Source organism: Oncorhynchus keta, chromosome 25, assembly GCF_023373465.1.
Source record: "Oncorhynchus keta strain PuntledgeMale-10-30-2019 chromosome 25, Oket_V2, whole genome shotgun sequence".
NCBI lineage: Eukaryota > Metazoa > Chordata > Actinopteri > Salmoniformes > Salmonidae > Oncorhynchus > Oncorhynchus keta.
Window position 1 is genome coordinate 18,737,347 of NC_068445.1, and position 13,319 is coordinate 18,750,665.

Genomic DNA, 13,319 nt, shown 5'->3' on the forward strand with positions numbered 1-13,319 from the left:
TCTGCAGAACTATCTGGAGTCCTTTGAAAAGCTGGATGAACCGACCATACACATTTCCCATGATGACGTACAGTATATCCCCAAGCAAATACAGAAAACTAAGTAGGTAAATGAAGACATATTATTACAGACTTGGTACCACAGTGGCATCCTCTCCCTTCAACCCTAACGTGGCGCATGTGTTATTCTCAGCTGTTCCACGGCTACAGTCCACATGGCTAAGCACTGGTGCTAATGAGCTAGTAATTAGCCACGGTGTAACTTTGCTTCATCCACCACTAAGTCCCTTCACATTTTTTCTACACTGTAATTTTCTCACGCTGCAATTTCAGGCATCAGACACTGGAATTTGTTCCGGCACAATAAAGACTACGTGTTGAAGAGAGATCGGGGAGGACATTAGCCGCTGTAATTGCAACTTTAGAAAAACTGAAATTCGGAGCCCAGATCTAACCCCATTTTATTCCTAATCAGGGGATAGAAATGATCCAGACGAGGCGGAGATATTCCAATGTCAGTTTAATAATTAGACAAACACCAGCCCCTTTCATCCATCCCATCTCATCTCCTCACTCTGCTCTCAATGTTGGCCTCAAAATGTAGCTCCACATTCTTATAGTAGGTATTGTAGATGTTCATGTTCATGTTACTGCAATCCTAATTACATAAAATGCTACTTTTATTAAAATAAATATAACTAGAGAAGTTAATCGTTTATTTTTATAAGAGCTGCTGTCTTTGCTGGTTTTCATTTGCACTTCTTAATCAGTGACGGCCTCAGGGAAACCTGGGAAATCACGTGTGTGCACTCTACGGGCATTCAGTGACATTAAAAGCAGGAAGCAGCCTTTAAGGACTGGAGTTACTCTATGTAGCCCCGCTTTAAACATGCTCTTTTACGGAGAATTACAGATGACAAATGAATGGAGACTGGGCCCCTTCCTGTGAAACTCCGTAAGTATGGGCTCTGGTGATGGAGAGTGCCCCATGCGTCTGAGAAGCCCAGAGTTGGGCAGTGACCACCAGACCCAGACAACCACCAACAGGGGGCTGCATCCATCACAACCCGGAGAGGCAAGAGAAGCAAGATTTTTTAAAATCATATCATCCTCCCTCCTTACTGTCTGGCTCGAGACTAGAGCCCTTTATATTCAATGATCACAGCATTGTAAAATATAAAGTTTTACCAAGAGAGTTTGTAAGGGGTGTGGGCAGACAAGGGAAGGAGGCAGAGAGAGAGAGAGAGAGAGAGAGAGAGAGAGAGAGAGAGAGAGAGAGAGAGAGAGAGAGAGAGAGAGAGAGAGAGAGAGAGAGAGAGAGAGAGAGAGAGAGAGAGAGAGAGAGAGAGAGAGAGAGAGGGGTGGGGGGTGAGAGAGAACCAGGGTCAGGGTCAACAGAACACCAGCGGGGCCCAGGCTGTCTGAAAGGTCATCAGAGAGCGGGAGGGATGTAGAGGAGATAAAGGAACAAAAAGCATTGAGAGGAAGTACAAGCTGAAGATGTTAAAACAATAGAGAAAAAGTGATTATGATGACGATGATGCTGCACTAGCTAAATTTAACTCAATGACAACCATACATGTAGCAAAAATCAACTGATCCACATTGACTTCTGTGAGTATGTATGGTTGCACTGCCCAACCAGCTTTTGAGTGCTGTGGGGAGCCAGGAGACTGTATAGAGCCCTTGTGGAGCCTGGCCAGAGTGGCAGAGCAGAGGCCTGGTGACACTGAGGCCCAGTGGCAGGGGCATGCAGGGAGAATGAGAAGAGAGCAGAGGAGAGGGGTAATAAATCACAGCCAGTGGCAGTCAGATAAATGGCCCTCTGAAGCTGATTGGGAGGAGAAACTGTTGTGACGAGCGTGTCGTGGGGAGGAGGCATGGGTGACCTGTGTGAATAAGGGTCACCTCTCCTCTCAGGGGGCCCCACACAGCTCCCTGGCTCTTCATTTACCCTGAGAAGCCACTACAGGCCCCCTCCTCTACTCTTCCTCTCATCTCTCACTCTTTCTCTCCTCCCTCCCTCTCTCACAGAGCAACATGCTTTCTTCTGGACTTCAATGGCCCTTCAGCACACACTTATAAATTAGTTCACATCTTGAGACAAGCCTCCCGATCCATTCCCCTCCAAATGTGTTAGCCTCCTGATCCAAAACTCTCTCACACACGTACACACATAGAGTAACTTCACATCAGCAGAAAAGCCCCTCTCAGTTTGTAAAAAGAGTATGGGAGTGCTTCTTTTGCTGTCACGTGTACAGAGCTAGGATAAGGAGAGAGGTAAAAAGAAAAGGATGTGATAGAGAGACAGAGGGAGAGAAAGGGGGGGTTATTATTAACCATACTGTTGATAAGGAGTGGGATCAGAAGCAGGCAGCATGAGGCATCAGGCAGGTATAGCTGTGTGTTGAAAAAGAGCTACTGCACTGTTATCATTGGCTCATCTGGCACTGCCCTGGCGGCTCCCTCCCCTGAGTGACGCCTGTCATTGACACTTTATCAGCTGTCCACAGTGACCACCAACAACCCGCCACCACCTGCTCAAGCCTCCCTTCTCTCCCGCTCCCGCTCTCTCTCTCTCTCTCTCTCTCTCTCATTCTCTCTCTCTGTCTCTCTCTCTCTCTCTCTCTCTCTCTCATTCTCTCTCTCTGTCTCTCTCTTTCCGCTTCAACCATGTCTGCCTCCAACTCTTTCTATTCCAACTGTCGCTCTCCGTCCAATTTCTCTGTCTCTCTGCTGCAATTGTTCCTATTTCTGCTCTAACCCCCCTCTCTCTTTTTCTCTTTCTCTCTCCATATCCTCCTCTCTCCTTATCCTAGCCTTTCCATCCTGTTCCCCTCTCTCCAGATTAGATAGCAACGCCTGGTGTTTGTGTGTCTGCTCCCAGTGGACAGCCACTGTGTGAGGGTGGACGGGGAATGTGAGAGGCTCCTAGTGGACAGCCACAGTGTGAGGGTGGATGGGGGATGTGAGAGGCTCCTAGTGGACAGCCACAGTGTGAGGGTGGATGGGGGATGTGAGAGGCTCCTAGTGGACAGCCACAGTGTGAGGGTGGACGGGGGATGTGAGAGGCTCCTAGTGGACAGCCACAGTGTGAGGGTGGATGGGGGATGTGAGAGGCTCCCAGTGGACAGCCACTGTGTGAGGGTGGACGGGGGATGTGAGAGGCTCCTAGTGGACAGCCACAGTGTGAGGGTGGATGGGGCATGTGAGAGGCTCCTAGTGGACAGCCACAGTGTGAGGGTGGATGGGGGATGTGAGAGGCTCCGAGTGGACAGCCACAGTGTGAGGGTGGACGGGGGATGTGAGAGGCTCCTAGTGGACAGCCACAGTGTGAGGGTGGACGGGGGATGTGAGAGGCTCCCAGTGGACAGCCACAGTGTGAGGGTGGACGGGGGATGTGAGAGGCTCCCAGTGGACAGCCACAGTATGAGGGTGGACGGGGGATGTGAGAGGCTCCCAGTGGACAGCCACGGTGTGAGCGTGGACGGGGGATGTGAGAGGCTCCTAGTGGACAGCCACAGTGTGAGGGTGGACGGGGGATGTGAGAGGCTCCCAGTGGACTGCCACAGTGTGAGGGTGGACGGGGGATGTGAGAGGCTCCCAGTGGACAGCCACAGTGTGAGGGTGGATGGGGGATGTGAGAGGCTCCCAGTGGACAGCCACGGTGTGAGGGTGGACGGGGGATGTGAGAGGCTCCTAGTGGACAGCCACGGTGTGAGGGTGGACGGGGGATGTGAGAGGCTCCCAGTGGACTGCCACGGTGTGAGGGTGGACGGGGGATGTGAGAGGCTCCCAGTGGACAGCCACAGTATGAGGGTGGACGGGGGATGTGAGAGGCTCCCAGTAGACAGCCACAGTGTGAGGGTGGACGGGGGATGTGAGAGGCTCCCAGTGGACAGCCACAGTATGAGGGTGGACGGGGGATGTGAGAGGCTCCCAGTGGACAGCCACAGTATGAGGGTGGACGGGGGATGTGAGAGGCTCCCAGTGGACAGCCACAGTATGAGGGTGGATGGGGGATGTGAGAGGCTCCCAGTGGACAGCCACAGTGTGAGGGTGGACGGGGGATGTGAGAGGCTCCCAGTGGACAGCCACAGTGTGAGGGTGGACGGGGGATGTGAGAGGCTCCCAGTGGACAGCCACAGTATGAGGGTGGATGGGGGATGTGAGAGGCTCCCAGTGGACAGCCACAGTGTGAGGGTGGACGGGGGATGTGAGAGGCTCCCAGTGGACAGCCACAGTATGAGGGTGGACGGGGGATGTGAGAGGCTCCCAGTAGACAGCCACAGTGTGAGGGTGGACGGGGGATGTGAGAGGCTCCCAGTGGACAGCCACAGTATGAGGGTGGACGGGGGATGTGAGAGGCTCCTAGTGGACAGCCACGGTGTGAGGGTGGACGGGGGATGTGAGAGGCTCCCAGTGGACAGCCACAGTATGAGGGTGGACGGGGGATGTGAGAGGCTCCTAGTGGACAGCCACGGTGTGAGGGTGGACGGGGGATGTGAGAGGCTCCCAGTGGACAGCCACAGTATGAGGGTGGACGGGGGATGTGAGAGGCTCCTAGTGGACAGCCACGGTGTGAGGGTGGACAGGGGATGTGAGAGGCTCCCAGTGGACAGCCACAGTATGAGGGTGGACGGGGGATGTGAGAGGCTCCCAGTGGACAGCCACAGTGTGAGGGTGGACGGGGGATGTGAGAGGCTCCCAGTGGACAGCCACAGTGTGAGGGTGGACGGGGGATGTGAGAGGCTCCCAGTGGACAGCCACGGTGTGAGGGTGGATGGGGGATGTGAGAGGCTCCCAGTGGACAGCCACGGTGTGAGGGTGGGCGGGGGATGTGAGAGGCTCCCAGTGGACAGCCACAGTGTGAGGGTGGACGGGGGATGTGAGAGGCTCCCAGTGGACAGCCACAGTGTGAGGGTGGACGGGGGATGTGAGAGGCTCCCAGTGGACAGCCACAGTGTGAGGGTGGACGGGGGATGTGAGAGGCTCCCAGTGGACAGCCACAGTGTGAGGGTGGATGGGGGATGTGAGAGGCTCCTAGTGGACAGCCACAGTATGAGGGTGGACGGGGGATGTGAGAGGCTCCCAGTGTACAGCCACAGTATGAGGGTGGACGGGGGATGTGAGAGGCTCCCAGTGGACAGCCACGGTGTGAGGGTGGACGGGGGATGTGAGAGGCTCCTAGTGGACAGCCACAGTGTGAGGGTGGACGGGGGATGTGAGAGGCTCCCAGTGGACTGCCACGGTGTGAGGGTGGACGGGGGATGTGAGAGGCTCCTAGTGGACAGCCACAGTGTGAGGGTGGACGGGGGATGTGAGAGGCTCCCAGTGGACAGCCACAGTATGAGGGTGGACGGGGGATGTGAGAGGCTCCCAGTGGACAGCCACAGTGTGAGGGTGGACGGGGGATGTGAGAGGCTCCCAGTGGACTGCCACAGTGTGAGGGTGGACGGGGGATGTGAGAGGCTCCCAGTGGACTGCCACAGTGTGAGGGTGGACGGGGGATGTGAGAGGCTCCTAGTGGACAGCCACAGTGTGAGGGTGGACGGGGGATGTGAGAGGCTCCCAGTGGACAGCCACAGTATGAGGGTGGACGGGGGATGTGAGAGGCTCCCAGTGGACAGCCACAGTGTGAGGGTGGACGGGGGATGTGAGAGGCTCCCAGTGGACTGCCACAGTGTGAGGGTGGACGGGGGATGTGAGAGGCTCCCAGTGGACAGCCACAGTATGAGGGTGGACGGGGGATGTGAGAGGCTCCTAGTGGACAGCCACAGTGTGAGGGTGGACGGGGGATGTGAGATGCTTCCAGTTGGACAGGGGATGTGAGATGCTTCCAGTTGGATGGGGGATGTGAGATGCTTATAGTTGGATGGGGGATGTGAGATGCTTCCGGTTGGATGGGGGATGTGAGATGCTTCCGGTTGGATGGGGGATGTGAGATGCTTCCAATTGGATGGGGGATGTGAGATGCTTCCAGTGGACGGGGATGTGAGATGCTCCATTTTCTAATAGAACAAAACATGCCTGTGTGGCCAGTGGGCGGAGACTAGAAAGGCAATCTGGGTCTTTCATTTGACACCCGCTGCTGCATAGAGGAGTGATGGAGAGGGGGCAGGGGGCTAATGCTGTTCGGTGGGAGGGAAGGAGGGGGGGCTCTAAAGTGAATGTTATCATTCTCTGGAGAACCATGCCCCCCCAAGTCCCCTCCCTTAGCCAAGCCTTCCCTCCATGGGGACACATTGGATAAAACAGGTACCAACTGCCAGCTTGATGAGTAGTGCTAATTCTAGCATCCCCCATACTCCCCCACCTCTCCCTACAAAGTTACAACTACAAAAGAGCTTCAAATTGATTTTGATCTGTACAATTCTTTCAAGTTTGCTCAATGATTCCATTATTCTGAGATCTTTTGATACTCTTCATGATTTAAAAAATGTCTAAAAGGTCTATGAAGAATTCAGGGTATGTGCATTGCGTAATCAAGAGTGTAAAAATGCCAATGTTGGCATATTCTCTATACAGCTGGCATATATGGCAGCCTGTGAGTGTCTGACTCATTCTCTGTGCCAGGGTGTAGGAGGAGGTGTAGAGAGGGTGGGGACACATATAGGTGGTTGTCTCACCATCCTGCCTGTCCCCACTGCCCATTAGGGAATGTAGATTGGGAGTTCCTGGACATACATTATTCACTACAGGGGAGAGAGGACGGGAGGAGAGAGAGAGGAAGGGAAGAGGGGGAAGGATGGAGAGAGAGGAAGGGAAGAAGGAGAGGGGGAAGGATGGAGAGAGAGGAAGGGAAGAAGGAGAGGGGGAAGGATGGAGAGAGAGGAAGGGAAGAAAATGAGCAGTGCGTCTCCGGCAGCGTCAGTGTCTACAGTGAGGAGGTAATTAGGGAGCTGTCACTTGTTCCTGTCAACCCACACTCCCCCTGAAACATGCAATGTGTGTGTGTGTGTGCGCACACACGCGTGTGTTTGTGTTCGTGTGTAAGTAGGGGAAGGTGGCGCTTGTATGTCAGTATATATGTATATGTGTTTGTGTGTCAGTATATATGTATATGTGTTTGTGTGTCAGTATATATGTATATGTGTTTGTGTGTCAGTATATATGTATATGTGTTTGTGTGTCAATATATATGTATATGTGTTTGTGTGTCAGTATATATGTATATGTGTTTGTGTGTCAGTATATATGTATATGTGTTTGTGTGTCAGTATATATGTATATGTGTTTGTGTGTCAGTATATATGTATATGTGTTTGTGTGTCAGTATATATGTATATGTGTTTGTGTGTCAGTATATATGTATATGTGTTTGTGTGTCAGTATATATGTATATGTGTTTGTGTGTCAGTATATATGTATATGTGTTTGTGTGTCAGTATATATGTATATGTGTTTGTGTGTCAGTATATATGTATATGTGTTTGTGTGTCAGTATATATGTATATGTGTTTGTGTGTCAGTATATATGTATATGGGTTTGTGTGTCAGTATATATGTATATGTGTTTGTGTGTCAGTATATATGTATATGTGTTTGTGTGTCAGTATATATGTATATGTGTTTGTGTGTCAGTATATATGTATATGTGTTTGTGTGTCAGTATATATGTATATGTGTTTGTGTGTCAGTATATATGTATATGTGTTTGTGTGTCAGTATATATGTATATGTGTTTGTGTGTCAGTATATATGTATATGTGTTTGTGTGTCAGTATATATGTATATGTGTTTGTGTGTCAGTATATATGTATATGTGTTTGTGTGTCAGTATATATGTATATGTGTTTGTGTGTCAGTATATATGTATATGGGTTTGTGTGTCAGTATATATGTATATGTGTTTGTGTGTCAGTATATATGTATATGTGTTTGTGTGTCAGTATATATGTATATGTGTTTGTGTGTCAGTATATATGTATATGTGTTTGTGTGTCAGTATATATGTATATGTGTTTGTGTGTCAGTATATATGTATATGTGTTTGTGTGTCAGTATATATGTATATGTGTTTGTGTGTCAGTATATATGTATATGTGTTTGTGTGTCAGTATATATGTATATGTGTTTGTGTGTCAGTATATATGTATATGTGTTTGTGTGTCAGTATATATGTATATGTGTTTGTGTGTCAGTATATATGTATATGTGTTTGTGTGTCAGTATATATGTATATGTGTTTGTGTGTCAGTATATATGTATATGTGTTTGTGTGTCAGTATATATGTATATGTGTTTGTGTGTCAGTATATATGTATATGTGTTTGTATGTCAGTATATATGTATATGTGTTTGTGTGTCAGTATATATGTATATGTGTTTGTGTCAGTATATATGTATATGGGTTTGTGTGTCAGTATATATGTATATGTGTTTGTGTGTCAGTATATATGTATATGTGTTTGTGTGTCAGTATATATGTATATGTGTTTGTGTGTCAGTATATATGTATATGTGTTTGTGCGTCAGTATATATGTATATGTGTTTGTGTGTCAGTATATATGTATATGTGTTTGTGTGTCAGTATATATGTATATGTGTTTGTGTGTCAGTATATATGTATATGTGTTTGTGTGTCAGTATATATGTATATGGGTTTGTGTGTCAGTATATATGTATATGTGTTTGTGTGTCAGTATATATGTATATGTGTTTGTGTGTCAGTATATATGTATATGTGTTTGTGTGTCAGTATATATGTATATGTGTTTGTGCGTCAGTATATATGTATATGTGTTTGTGTGTCAGTATATATGTATATGTGTTTGTGTGTCAGTATATATGTATATGTGTTTGTGTGTCAGTATATATGTATATGTGTTTGTGTGTCAGTATATATGTATATGTGTTTGTGTGTCAGTATATATGTATATGTGTTTGTGTGTGCATATGGGGGTGCATGTTTTTATCAACATGTGTGTAAGGAGAGTGTGGAGGGTGCAGTCAGTGGGAGCTGAATTCAAATGAGAGAGAAACACTTGAGGAGAAAGAGCAAATAAGAAAAGGTGAAATTGTAGAGATAGTGGATTAATATGACTAGGAGGTATGTGAAGCAGAAAGTATTAAGGAAAGAGGGGAAAGCAGTGCATTATCTCAGGAGGTAGGAAAGGGAGGAAGATTATGATATGTTTAGGATGATAAACGGTGATTGCGTATTGGGAGTCTTGCACATGCACGCATGCACACACACACGTGCAAAAACACACTCACACACACACACACATGCATGATACCACGCACGCTCACACATTCATTTGTCCTATATTCAGATACCCATGGAGGTCCACCTGACTGGAGCAGAGCATTACCGTAATGTCATTTCAGGGTTATAGTAAAACTACTGTAGCATTTGATTTCAACTGGGTTTAGAATGTTTTCCCCGGGAGAGCTCTTGCCCCGGAGCTGAAGGATGATTATTTGACAGATATATGACTAACATGACTCCTAGAATATATTCCCATCACATACCCTACAGGAGAAGACCAGCGACAGGAAAATGATCTCTTTAACGGCAAATAAACAAAAGAATAACGGAGACATAACAGCCATAATCATCCTTTTCTCTGATCTGTGGAGCGGCAGTATACATTCCCCTTTATATGGATGCATTAACACTAAACACACAGTAAACACACACATCATGCACGCTCACCTACAGTACATGCATACATATGCGCTCTCACACTCACCTCATTCTCATCTCAAGTCAAAATAACAATGGAGTAATGTCTAAACAATCGACTTGTCATATCCATAGAGGCTGTGAACATTTACTTGACAAGTCCTCATGCAGGCAGGAAAAACACAAGGGGGAGGGGCATACACACATGCATGCATGCACACATACACACATACACACACACAGACATATGCAAGCACACAAACACACACACACAATAAGTGGGAGGTGCAGGGGGTGCAGGGTGCACAGAGGTAAGGATGCATAGCTGTTTGAAGTTGTGAACGCCTTGATAATCCCCAGCCCCTCAGGAGACAGTAGCTACCCATGTGGGTGAATGGGTCTGTAGTCTTCACTGTGACACCAGTATTCATACCATTCACAGGGTGTTCCAATTAAAACCCTCCCCTGCTAGGAGGGAGCAACAGCCCTCTAACAATACCCAGTTCCCACACACACACATATACTGTACACACGTACACAATCAGACATGAACACACACACACACACAGACACACACACGCACACACCCGTCTCTACACTTTGCTGACAGACCACAAATGTAGCCATGCTGACGATGATGGATGGAGCTCCCAGCCAGCCAGTGAAAACTACTTTTGTATGAACAGGCCAGACACTCACAAGTGGTTTGTCTGCAGGACCAGGGTTGTGGTGAGTTTTCCTCACAGGTGATTTTCAGTAATATAGCATGGTGGACACTCAGCTCACATGGACTTTGTGAGGTGTGCAAATTTGGTAAATTATTGTCTCACAAATGAAACATGGAAGCATGATGTAAAGATCAGACACCAGGCTATTATAAAAGGATTCAGCTGTGATCATGTCAGGGTCACTTTGAAGTACTTTGGTACGGAAACAGATACAGAATGTCTATCATGAGTGTCATTACGCAGAAAACAAGATGGTGACAAAAACATGAACAAAACACACTCTCTTTCTATGGGGCCTATTTAGGCCAAGATAATAACTCCTACAACAACGATTTGTAGAAACTTTGAACCACATTGGTTTTCCGGATGCCCCGCTAAGTGTAAACAAGGAGTCTGCTCTGCAACATAACAGAGTGAAATGTGCCTTTCTCCCTGAGCTGGCCCATAAAACACTCATTAGGGCACTTCAGACATATTTGCACGGCGACGGGCTGCCATTAAACACATCACAAGGCCTAATAAATGCATTATTTAAAAGCCTCGCTCCAATTACTAATTGATTAGAGTCGAGCGCCTCATCAATAACGCAGCAGCGACCGCTTCAAACTAAAATACACATGATTTATACATGAAAGGCTTTAAAAGAGATAAGTTCTCAGCTAATCAGTCATAAATGATTTAAAATGCAGAAATCATACTCCTGATCTGAGAAAGTTGAGGGCCTGTCACAATGCACTCTTAGAGAAAAAATACAAAATAAATAGAACCACCCTTTTTGGTGCTAGGTAGAACCCTTTGCAAAGGGTTCTACCTAGAATGCTCTATGTCGGGTTCTTCAAAGAGGTTCTACCTACAAAACATGAAGTTTTTTTTTTACCTTTATTTAACTGCGCAAGTAAGTTAAAAACAAATTCTTATTTACAAAGAGAGCATACCGGAGAACAGTGGGTTAACTGCCTTGTTCAGGGGTAGAATGACAGATTTTCTACCGTGTCAGCTCGGGGACTTGATCCAGCAACCTTTCGGTTACTGGCTACCTGCCACCCCAAGTTATGCCTAGAACCCTCTATGAAGGGCTTTACCAATAACCATTTTATCATTTAAAGGTTCTTGCTAGAACCCTCTATGAAGGGCTCTACCAATAACCATTTTATCATCTAAAGGTTCTTGCTAGAACCCTCTATGAAGGGTTCTACCTAGAACTGTCTATGAACACTTCCACCAGCCTTATAATCTTTTAAAATTACATATATCATAAGGCCTTTCTTTGAGGGCCTAGTTATACCCTAACACGATGGTGTTAGGAAACTCCTGGTTTACAGGCCACATCAGGCCTGCAGGTCACATTATTCTGGCTTGCAAAGTGGTGTTTAATTCCTATTGGAATCCAGACAGAGTTAGGATTTTTTATTGCCTGCATTCAGAATGACTGCCATGGTAGGGAAGATTTAATACTGACACAACCATCCCAGTAATGGATGCAATAAGTTGCATAACTACTAACAGGTTGGATTATCTTAGAAAAATATATGTTATTTATCTTTGTGTGTAAACAATCAATGTACAGTTGAAGTTGGAAGTTTACATACACTTAGGTTGGAGTCATTAAAACTCATATTTCAACCACTCCACAAATTTCTTGTTAACAAACTATAGTTTTGGCAAGTCGGTTAGGACATCTACTTTGTGCATGACACAAGTAATTTTTCCAACAATTGTTCACAGACAGATTATTTCACTTATCACTGAATCACAATTCCAGTGGGTGAGAAGTTCACTGTGCCTTTAAACAACTTGGAAAAATCCAGATAATAATGTTATGGCTTTAGAAGCTTCTGATAGGCTAATTGACATCATTTGAGTCCATTGGAGGTTTATCTGTGGATGTATTTCAAGGCCTACCTTCAAACTCAGTGCCTCTTTGCTTGACATCATGGGGAAATCTAAAGAAATCAGCTAAGACCTCAGAAAAAAGATTTGTAGACCTCCACAAGTCTGGTTCATCCTTGGGAACAATTTCCAAACACCTGAAGTTACCACGTTCATCTGCACAAAGAATAGTACGCAAGTATAAATACCATGGGACCAAGCAGCCATCATACTGCTCAGGAAGGAGACGCGTTCTGTCTCCTAGAGATAAACGTACTTTGGTTCGAAAAGTGCAAATCAATCCCAGAACAACAGCAAAGGACCTTGTGAAGATGCTGGAGGAAACAGGTATAAAGGTATCTATATCCACAGTATAATGAGTCCTATATCAACATAACCTGAAAGGCCGCTCAGCAAGGAAGAAGCCACTGCTCCAAAACCACTATAAAAATGCCAGACTACGGTTTGCAACTGCAGATGGTGACAAAGATCATACTTTTTTGGAGAAATGCCCTCTGGTCTGATGAAACAAAAATAGAACTGTTTGGCCATAATGACCATCATTGTGTTTGGAGGAGAAAGGGGGAGGCTTGCAAGCCGAAGAACATCATCCCAACCGTGAAGCACGGGGGTAGCAGCATAATGTTGTGCGGGTGCTTTGCTGCAGGAGGGACTGGTGCACTTCACAAAATAGATGGCATGAGGATGGAAAATTCTGTGGATATATTGAAGCAACTTCTCAAGACAGGAAGTTAAAACTTGTACGCAAATGGGTCTTCCAAATGGACAATGACCCTAAGCATACTTCCGAAGTTGTGGCAAAATGGCTTAAGGACAACAAAGTCTAGGTATTGGAGAGGCCATCACAAAGCCCTGACCTCAATCCCACAGAAAAATTGTGAGCAGAACTGAAAAAGTGTGTGCGAACAACGAGGCCTACAAACCTGACTCTCCGTTACACCAGCTCTGTCAGGAGGGATGGGCCAAAATTCACCCAACTTATTGTGGGAAGCTTGTGGAAGGCTACCCAAAACGTTTCTCCCATGTTAAACAATTTAAAGGCAATGCTACCAAATACGAATTGAGTGTAT